Below are 9,635 nucleotides of genomic sequence, written 5' to 3'. Positions count from 1 at the left end.
ATATGAGCCTTCCTTTATTATCCCTTAAGGGTCCAAATAGTTTGTTTACCCTTAATTTATTTAAAGAAATTCTGACTGTTAATTTTTACATTTTCATCCAACCTTTTCTCATACATCCTTTTTCATGTCCTAGTTTCCTGTTTCACCAACTTTCTTGATCTTCTATAATCTCCTAAATCTCCTGTCATACAAGTCAATTTGAATTTCTTAAATTTATAATGCTTTTATACACTACTATGGTTCAGAAAATAAAACTTGTTTTGTTTTTACTATCACGGCTTCATCACTGAGTAATTACATTTTCCTGATGAAGCTGTAAGTATAATGGCAAAACGTTCTGAAAAGTTAGCTGAAACAAATTTTAGTTTTTAAATGTATGGCTGTGTTGTAAGTATTTAAACAAGTAAATTATTTATGGCCAAAAGGTGTCGCTATAGCATTTCGACGTCAAAACGGATTGTTTGTACTGTTTTACTTTTAGGAATCACCATGCTATGCTAAATAAATCGAAACTATTTCAGAAGTCTGTAATTTGACTGTTGGTTCCATGTTGATGAGGTAAATAGAAAATTGTTATAAGTGGATCTAAAGTTAAAATTGAAACTGGGTGTAAACTTACAAGCAATAAAATTTAGTAGAATTTTAAAAAGAAATCACAACTAATTATTGCCATATTATTGCCATTTTTATTAATATGTTGCTTTGGAAAGAAAATTTAACTGAAACTGAAAAACATGTACATCAACTATCAGTATGAGGCTATCAAGCCCTTTAATTTTTAATGTTTAAGTATAACTGTAACTTTCATAACTTACAATAACTAAGGTAACCCTTCGATTTCCGAAATTATCCTTTTTGGAGTAGCTCTGACCATTTTCAAATTCAAGTAATTGAGTAAGTCAATTTCGCTTCTAAGTTTTAAGCAGCATAAGGAGACCAACAATGTACACAGTATACCAAGTGAGGCCTAATTGATGATTTGTTAAGTTGGTTGACCGCCCAGTATTCCAATGGCCCAATAGTCCAAAAGCTAGATTTTTGGTTTTTGCAATATTATAGGTCAAAACTGAATGAATAAACAAATTCGAAGGTCCATAATAGATGAATGAAATATCAAATGAAAAGTTTAAAGGGCATCTCTTGTCTTGGTGGGGGTATGGGGGACCAGCTACTCCTGACTGCTTGCACTCATTTAAAATACAAACAACAGAAATATTTGAATGGACATTGTAGTATTCAGTTCATTGCATTGTTCTAGTATTAAGATAATTTTACTGACTGAAAGCTTTCAACATGTTTAATGAATCAGCTATATGACAATTGTTGTCTCAGAACTATGGAGTAAGAACAGCTAGATTCTTAAATCCAAACCTGATGCATATAAATATGTATGTTCTGCAGCTAACACTATACACGGGTACAAGAAAATCACATTGGGGAAATGACGATAAACATTATTCAACCCTTCATGAGAAATTGCAACCTTTTTGATCATATACTGGGGTATTTTTGTCATAAAATTTCACAAATTTAAACAATCAATCAATTTAACATTACATTTTAACTGTTAAAAAACTTGCATCTTTAGATTATTGGGCCTTTGGAGTAATGGGCCCTCAGGCTAATGGACTATCACCATTAACTTACAGTAACAGTAGCTGTGTTTTGGTTATACTACTACTAGTAGTAGTAGGACTAACATAGTAGCAACTTTTTTGATTTGTAATCAATGTTTATAAATACATTTTAAAATTCTATTAATTTTGATACTTTAGTACTATCAACAGTGCAATGCTTCAGTAGTTTGAATGACTTATCATCACTATGCCAAGTTTCTTATGTCCAGGTATGGTGTTTTGTGTGTTCTCATCCTAAGTAGATTGTATTAAACTATTATGTATATAAATGTGATCCAAAATATGATAACCCAAATGTATTACCTTGTACTTACTGTAATAAGTTTTAAACTTTAGCATATTTGCTGAACTTATCCATTGATCTAGCCCTTCTCTAGTACCTCAGCATTCTTAATATAGTTAGAGATACTCGAAAGATTAAAGTTGTCAGCAGACTCTACTGATTTGCTAATTATGTCCTATCAATATTATTAATGTAAATAAGAAAAAAACCAAGTATCTGACCTCTTTGTCACTACATAGTTTGTAGGATGTGATGGGTGCAAGGAGTGGGTTTTATTTGGCCATTCAGGACTGACATATACTTTTAAGAAAACTAGTATTGAAGAAGTGCAACTTATTTATGGAGTTTGCTGGTTGGAGGAGAAATTGAAAGCTATTCAAAATAGAGTAGAAGCAATAAAGAAAAGAATAAACTGTGAGAAATGCCACCAGAGGAACATAAGGTTTAACATGCAAGAGAAAAATTAGCTAATAATAACATAATATAACGTTTTGGAACAACATGGAACCTATTGGGCCATCTTCTAAACTGAACTAAAACTTAAATTAATAAATAATTTAAAAAAGCTTAAATGCAGCCCTTACCATTCATATAGTTATCAAGCTTTCTCTTAAACTCACTTAAATTTACTACTTCGACAACATCCAAAGGTCAACTACCCTGTTAAAAAAATGAAACTGTCTTAGCTGAAGATGACTTCTACCCTGCCAAAATTTATATTTGTGTCCCCTATTCCTACTATTCTCACTGTTAAGTATGATAAAAGATGATGCATCAATACTATCAATTCCTTTTACAATCTTAAACATCTCAATCAGATCTCCCCTAAATCTTCTTTTTTTCAAGAGAAAATAATTTGAAAGATTTCAACCATTTTTAGTATGACAACCTCTCCATTCTGGACACCATTCTAGTAACCCTTCTCTGAATCCTTTCCAACAATTCAATGTCTTTCTTAAGGTAAGGAGCCCAAGACTGAACACAATATTCGAAATGTGGCCTAACCAGTGATCTATACAATGAAAGTACAACATCTTTAGACTTGTGTTCAATATTTCTGTAGATATACAACCTAAAATCCTATTTGCCCTACCACTAGCAACAGCATACTGTTTGGATGGCTTTATAGACTGATCAACTATTACATCAAGATCCCTTTCTTTCATGACACTGTTAAGGTTATTCCCATCCAAATTATACGTACAATTATAATTGTGATAACCCACATGTATTATTTTGAATTTATTATAATTAAAACCCATCTGCCATTTATTTCTCCAGTTTACTAATTATTCCAAATCCTTTTGTATAGTAGCATCCTCCTCACAGCTAGCAACACCGAAGACCTTAATATCATCAGTAAATTTAAATAACTTGTTTACCATTCCTTCATCTATATCAGTGATATAAATGAAAAGGAGCAAAGGTCCTAAGACTAAGCCCTGAGGTACCCCACTTGTGACATTAATCAAGTTTGACTGAACTCTGTTTATAACAACCCTATGCTTTCTTCCATCCAGCCATTCTTCTTAAATTCTTTTAAATTCAGACATATAGATTAGAAGATGTTACAGTCAAACCATGAGGGAGACAAGTTTTTAGAAACTGTTCAGGATGGTTTCTTCACCAGATGGTCAGGGAACCTACAAGGAACAATGCTATTTTAAGTTTATTGTTAACTTCCAATGTAGAAATGGTGTAAGGAATGATAAAGCTCATGGGACGGCTAATACTTTCTTCAGGGTTTGAATATGTGAGCCACTTGCTACTATTTTTTTTATATCCTTGGGTAGTGGGCAGTTATCAGAAGATTGGAAGTTAGCTAATATAACTCCTCTTTTCAAAGGAGGTGATAAAAATTGCCCTAGTAATCATAGGTCTGTTAGTCTTACAACCATGGTGGAAAATGAAAGTCTGATAAAAGATGCCTTGTAAAGTCATTTAACAATGTTTACAACTGATAGCTAGTTAGCATAATTTCATTAGTGGAAAATCTTGCCTTACTAATATTTTGACATTTTTGAAGAGGTTACTCTTTATGTAGATGAAAGTAGAGGTGTGAATTTGGTGTTTCTGGATTTTCAGAAAGCATTTAACAAGGTGACACATAAAAAGCTTGTTCAGAAAGAGATTTTTTTATAGGTATGGAGGCTAAGTTGACTTATTGAATTGAATTGTGGCTAGAGGGAAGAAAGCAAATGGTTGTTATAAATGGAGTTCAGTGAAACTTGACTTCTGTCAAGAGCTCACAATAAGTGGTATTTGCTGGTTGATCAATTGATTACCCCATTAATCAATTAAATTTGAGTAATCAGTTAGTACAGTGCTTCCAACCAATGTACCTACAAGTTGGTGGCAGATGCTGTCACTCAGTTGCCTTGCCTCCTGTCAGCAGTTCAAAACTACTCACAGTGACAGATAGACTTGGTGGCCTTACTATAACAAAGATAAGGCGAGCAAATTTAGTGGCAGTGGAAATTGAAATCAAGACCCTTGAATCATAACCCTCCCCCAACTTGAATCACTAGTGCATAACAAAGTTGACGTAAAAAAAGAAATACTTATAAGGCTAAAACTGGGCTGAGCATAGGTAGCCTATTATGTGGCTTTGTGCTTAAAAACAAAAACAAATATACTCTTTGAATTATTTGGATAGTTGGAATAAATGAAAATAGTCAGAAACCCTAATTTCATTTAATTCATTATTTTTGTAACAATTGATTTAATCATAATCTTGGTTAATTGATTTTAGAAATAATGTAAAACAGTAATAATAAGATAGAAATTTCCATTAACCCTATTAAGATGAGTAATGGTCAGACAGCATGTCATCACGTTTGTAGATTTACATTCAACATTTTATTTAGCTATTATTTTATTAATGTATGTCAATAAGTTTGGTACCAAATTATAGATTATAATTCAAATTTTAGCATTATACATTAGTTAGTTTCTTAATTTGAAACTAAATATTTAAAAAAAAGCTAAATATCATATCTTGTATGTCACATTGTCTCCTGGGTTTGGTCAGATTACATTCTATGATGCCCACAATATAACATCTATAGTTTCGTATGAATTAGAAACTCAATTGTTCAATATTAGCAAGCTAGAATATAAAATAAGAACCTCCTACCTTTTCTATTTGCTGAGATACCATGATATTTAGCGAACCCACCATATTGGCCCCGCCCACCACTTCATCATTCTGAGAATTTTGCTGCATGAACTTATTTGATATTGACGGTGTTAAAGTACGGTAACACCTAAACAGGAATGGTAATTCATTGCTTTGTATTTGACAGGTTTCTACTTCAGCTGCTAACAGTGAAATAAACATATGAAATAAGTGTAAAAAGATTAGAAGAAACTCTCAAGAGCTTTACTTGGAACTTCATTGTCTGTACTGAAAAGAACAGAGCACTATTAATTTTGTTTCTTCTAATTTCTAATTCATCTACTGGCAATAAAATAACTACAGAAAATATGTGTGAAAAGGTGAGAGTGAAAACTCTGGCCATAAGTACTTTGAAGATTTGTAATCACTACTAACAATATTATACATTTTATTTTGCAAACTTTATTTTTGTTATAATTTGATTACTTACCTACAACCTGGAGAAATATATATATATATAATGTTACAGTACAAAAAATAACGAATAAAATATATCGCTTTACTGAAAATATAAATGTTTGATATTTAATTATGAGACTTTTTATTTTTCATTTGCTTTAACTGTTTATTATAAAAGTAACTAAAGTCATAAAAATAGAAAGTTGTTAAGTAAGATAATGAAAGAAAAATAATAAATAACTTTCATGTGGTATATATGCCAGAAGCTTCTGCATTACGCTGTTGGATAGGGTCATGTCGAAGCACGTGAACCGTGTAGTTTTCAACTTCTGTTGGGGTATTTTTTAGTCAGACACGGTTCAAAGGTCAATTAAACAAAAATTAATAAATATATAAATAGATTTATACAGTTAAGAGATTTAAGGTATTTAAAATAAACATCTGTGGTTTCCTATTACAATTTACAGTTATTCTGGAACAAAAAAGGTAATTTAGGTTTATTTCCTAATTTTTATGATGGTTACGAGGTCGGTCAAATTGATCAACACCATATAAAGTTAATAATGATAAAATAACAGATATGTGCCACTTCTCTGCCAATAGGAGAGCACTACTATCATGTGACACATGTGACTCTCTCTACGCATTACTACCAAACTATCGGTTCTCGTTTAGCAGCTGTCGAGTTCAGACATTATTTCTTACATTGTTCAGTTACCTTGAAGTGGTTTATTTTTTTCATTTTTTCTTAGCTTTATTTACTGCACTTCACAATTATGAAGTTAATATTTTTATTAAATCATTACTTCCTTGTATTTTCCACTTATGAATTCCGAAGTTACAGTCACCACTTCGGGTACTTTGCCAACATCTTTAACCACGGGCGCGGATGATCTATCGAGTGATGTATCATCGCTCATTTGCCGGGAGGTTGAGTGGTATATGAGCCAACTTCTCTTGCATACTTCTGCCCCACTTCCTCCTGAGCTTGTTGGCTGGGCCAGGCTGATGACAGTTCTGATCATTTGCTTCCCCCACCCTGGAGTTTGTCTGTCTTCCTGTTCACTGATAATTCAGCTTGTCGTCATTGGTCTTTTTAGACTTTATCCCTCAGATATGTGATATTTTGTCTCTTACACCTGTTTCCTATGGCTTTAGACCTTCTCTTTTATATGAAACAACTTCTCGACCTTATTTAGTCTTTCCCTGCCCCCCAATATTAGGGTTCATGCTGACTAATTTGCCTCTCAATTGTGGAAGGGTGTTAGTATGTCATGTCTCCCACAGACTTCAGATCAGTTTGCCCTTGCTTATCATAGGGCAGACTTTCCCTTTCTCAACCAACAGTTGTTTGGGTCGGTTCTACCTGTTTGGGGGGCAATCCCAGATTACCCTGTCCAACCTACCCAAGCCCAATTTTCTTACCTTCTTCTCACCCTCACAACCCTGTTAAGTTAAATTTCCTCCCTTCACCTTCTGTCAGAGGTTCCTTACAGGAACCCTGAGGGGTTTTCTGCTGACATCCTCTGCATCCTTATTTCTACGTTGGCTCATCTGTCGTCTATGACTCTCGTGCTTCAAACATGGTTTTTTGTTGTTAGGACCCCTTGGGCCATAAAACTGATTTGGCACGGACGTGTTTCCAGGCTCCATATCTGAGGGACCTCCGCATGGTACCATTTTTGCAGCATTATGTATTTGATTCGGTTCCTGAGTCTTTGGAGTTGCGAGTGTCCTTGCCCCATCAACATTCTACCCTTACTAACTTGGCAGTCGGGGCCAAGCGTAGCACAGATTCCTGTCCCCCTGACCTTCCCAACTTCTTCCTGTGGTGCCATGGTTCGATGATTTACTGGATGATGTCTGATCTGCCAACAGCAGTACCAGTGTCTATGTGGTTGGTTCAGGCCTAGTGGGGGCTCATACCTTTAATTTTGTTCGTTGATGGGGATCTTTTCTCGCTGGTGTTTGGTTTCACAAAGTGCTCTCTGAGTGATACGTTATCCCCTTTTTCTCTCTTTTTCTCCCTTATCCAGTGTTCCTGTTGCCTTCCCTTCTCCTCGAGATTCCTCGACATGCCAGCATCTTTCAGAGGCAGTTCTGGACCTCATCGCACAACAGACCATCGAATCAGCTACACCAGGTTCTCAGGTATTTTTACACACGCCTGTTTGTGGTTCCCAAGTAGACTGGGGACTGGCATCCTGTCATTAATTTATCCCATCTCAATCAGTATACCATGGAGACATACCTTTCTCTTTTGTGGGCATTTTCTTCAGGTTTTTGGATGACCAAGGTGTACATTTCCAATGCTTAACTACATACTCTTGTGGCAGAGTGTTCACACCAATGTTTTAGGTTTGTCCATTGGGAGGTTACCTACCAGTTTCATGCCTTACTTTTCGGCTTAGCCTCAGCACCTTACATGTGGTCTGCTCCTTTGTTTGGTATATTCATGCCATGGGAATGCACTTCCATGTTTATATGGATGACTGGGCTGGTTTCTTCTTGCTCATTCCTAACAGGAATCGGCCCGCCACATTCATCTGCTTCTGGTGGAACCTGCATGGATGGGCAAATTGGAGAAGTCTTTACTTTATCCTATCCAGTACCTTATCCATTTGGGTGTTTTCTTCAACACCCGTCTCAGTCAGGCCCAACATTCTCCTCTCTGACTCCATTGTATAGAATGGGCTATTTGGAAATCCCTGTCTGTTCTCTCACTTACAGCTCGCAAGGTTCTATCACTTTTGGGTTGTGGTCCTTCATGACCCCCTTCTCATACCACTGGACAGAGCCATATGTGTTTTCTTCAATGGATCCTCGCCTGGGATCCCTTGAATACTTCTATATCCCTTCCCTCATTCTTTGTAGACAATCTCCATTGGTGGTTGAACAGGGCCTACATTGTTCCTTGGTTTACTCTCCCATCCATTTACTTCATCAGATGGTCTCTTTCATCCATGCCACTCTACGCACAGTCCTTTTGATTGCTCCTTACTGGCCCACTCAACCTTGGTTCCCCCTGTTGCTCCAACTGCAGGTGGTCCCTCCTCTTCCTTCTCTTTTCTGTCCTGACCTCCTCTGTCAACCCCAGTCACTGGTGCTCCATCCTATGCAGTCTGTCCTCTGTCTTCGTGCCTGGCTTTTGTCAATTCCTTGACAAGGAGTTCTGGTTTCTCTCACAGAGTAAATTCACATTTAGCCCATTTCATTTTCCCTTCTTCTTTGGCCATCTATCAATGCAAGAGGAAGGTTTATTACTCCTGAGTATTGACTCAGGGTTTCTGGGCTTCTCACCCAATGGTTGCCTGTATCTCTGGGTTCCTCACGTGACTCTTTGAGAGGGGTTCTTCAGTCTTCCCAAGTTTGGGGTTTTGGGTGGCATTATCCCATACCTTCCATTTTTCTATTTCTGCAAGGTCTTTGCTTCCCCTGTCCTTTTCACGTTGATCAGTTCTTTCCATTAGCCACCGAGGCATCCATTGCTTCCGGACTGGGATATTAACATGGCTTTTCATGCCCTCGCTTTATCTCTGTTTGAACCTCTTTCTACATGTTTCCTGTTTCACCTTTCTTTGAAGGCTTATTTTCTCCTCCTTCTGGTTTGAAGGCATTTTAGGATGGATATTTTTGCCTCAACGTTATCAGGACCTTGTACCACTCCTCCTCCTTTATCCTTTATCTGAATCATGCTCTCCTTTCTAAGATCTCTGCAGCTCGAGAAGATCAGTCCTCCTTTTCCTTTATCTGCCTATCCTCTATATCTCATCTCTACCCACTTACTGATCCAGAAATACTTCTGCGTCCTGTCCATTATTATAGTGCTTGCATGGCTTCCTTCTGGGGTCCTCATTCCCACCTTTTTATCCTGGGTTACTGTTTCCAGCAGTGGTGGCTAATCAGACCTCCCATGTTTCACCTCTGTTATCTAGCATCTCTCAATATTCGTGGAGAGGCTGTCCCTGAACTGATTTGATGTGAGATGGAGACATAAATTTGGTCCAGGAATGTCTCTCCAGGGTGTACTGAGGCTACTTTTACTGATGATCCAGGCATTCTGGAGATAATTTGGACTATCTTTTTCCAGTGCCTTTGTTTACTAGGTCGGCTTTTTCCGAGGCCAATTTGGATCAGC

The 9,635-nt window shown here is 36.5% G+C and overlaps 1 long non-coding RNA gene across 1 annotated transcript in view; it reads left to right on the top strand.

Annotated features, from left to right (window-relative positions):
- Positions 1-449: 449 nt before the first annotated feature.
- LOC106470373 overlaps positions 450-9,635 on the top strand; it is a 35,268-nt gene continuing 26,082 nt past the window's right edge. The window contains exon 1 of the long non-coding RNA XR_001291489.2: positions 450-558. This is a non-coding gene — a long non-coding RNA (uncharacterized LOC106470373). The remainder of the gene's footprint in view (positions 559-9,635) is intronic.

Source organism: Limulus polyphemus, unplaced genomic scaffold (genome assembly GCF_000517525.1).
Source record: "Limulus polyphemus unplaced genomic scaffold, Limulus_polyphemus-2.1.2 Scaffold3970, whole genome shotgun sequence".
NCBI lineage: Eukaryota > Metazoa > Arthropoda > Merostomata > Xiphosura > Limulidae > Limulus > Limulus polyphemus.
Note: the sequence above shows the minus strand (reverse complement) of the source record. Positions and strands in the feature narration are given on the sequence as shown.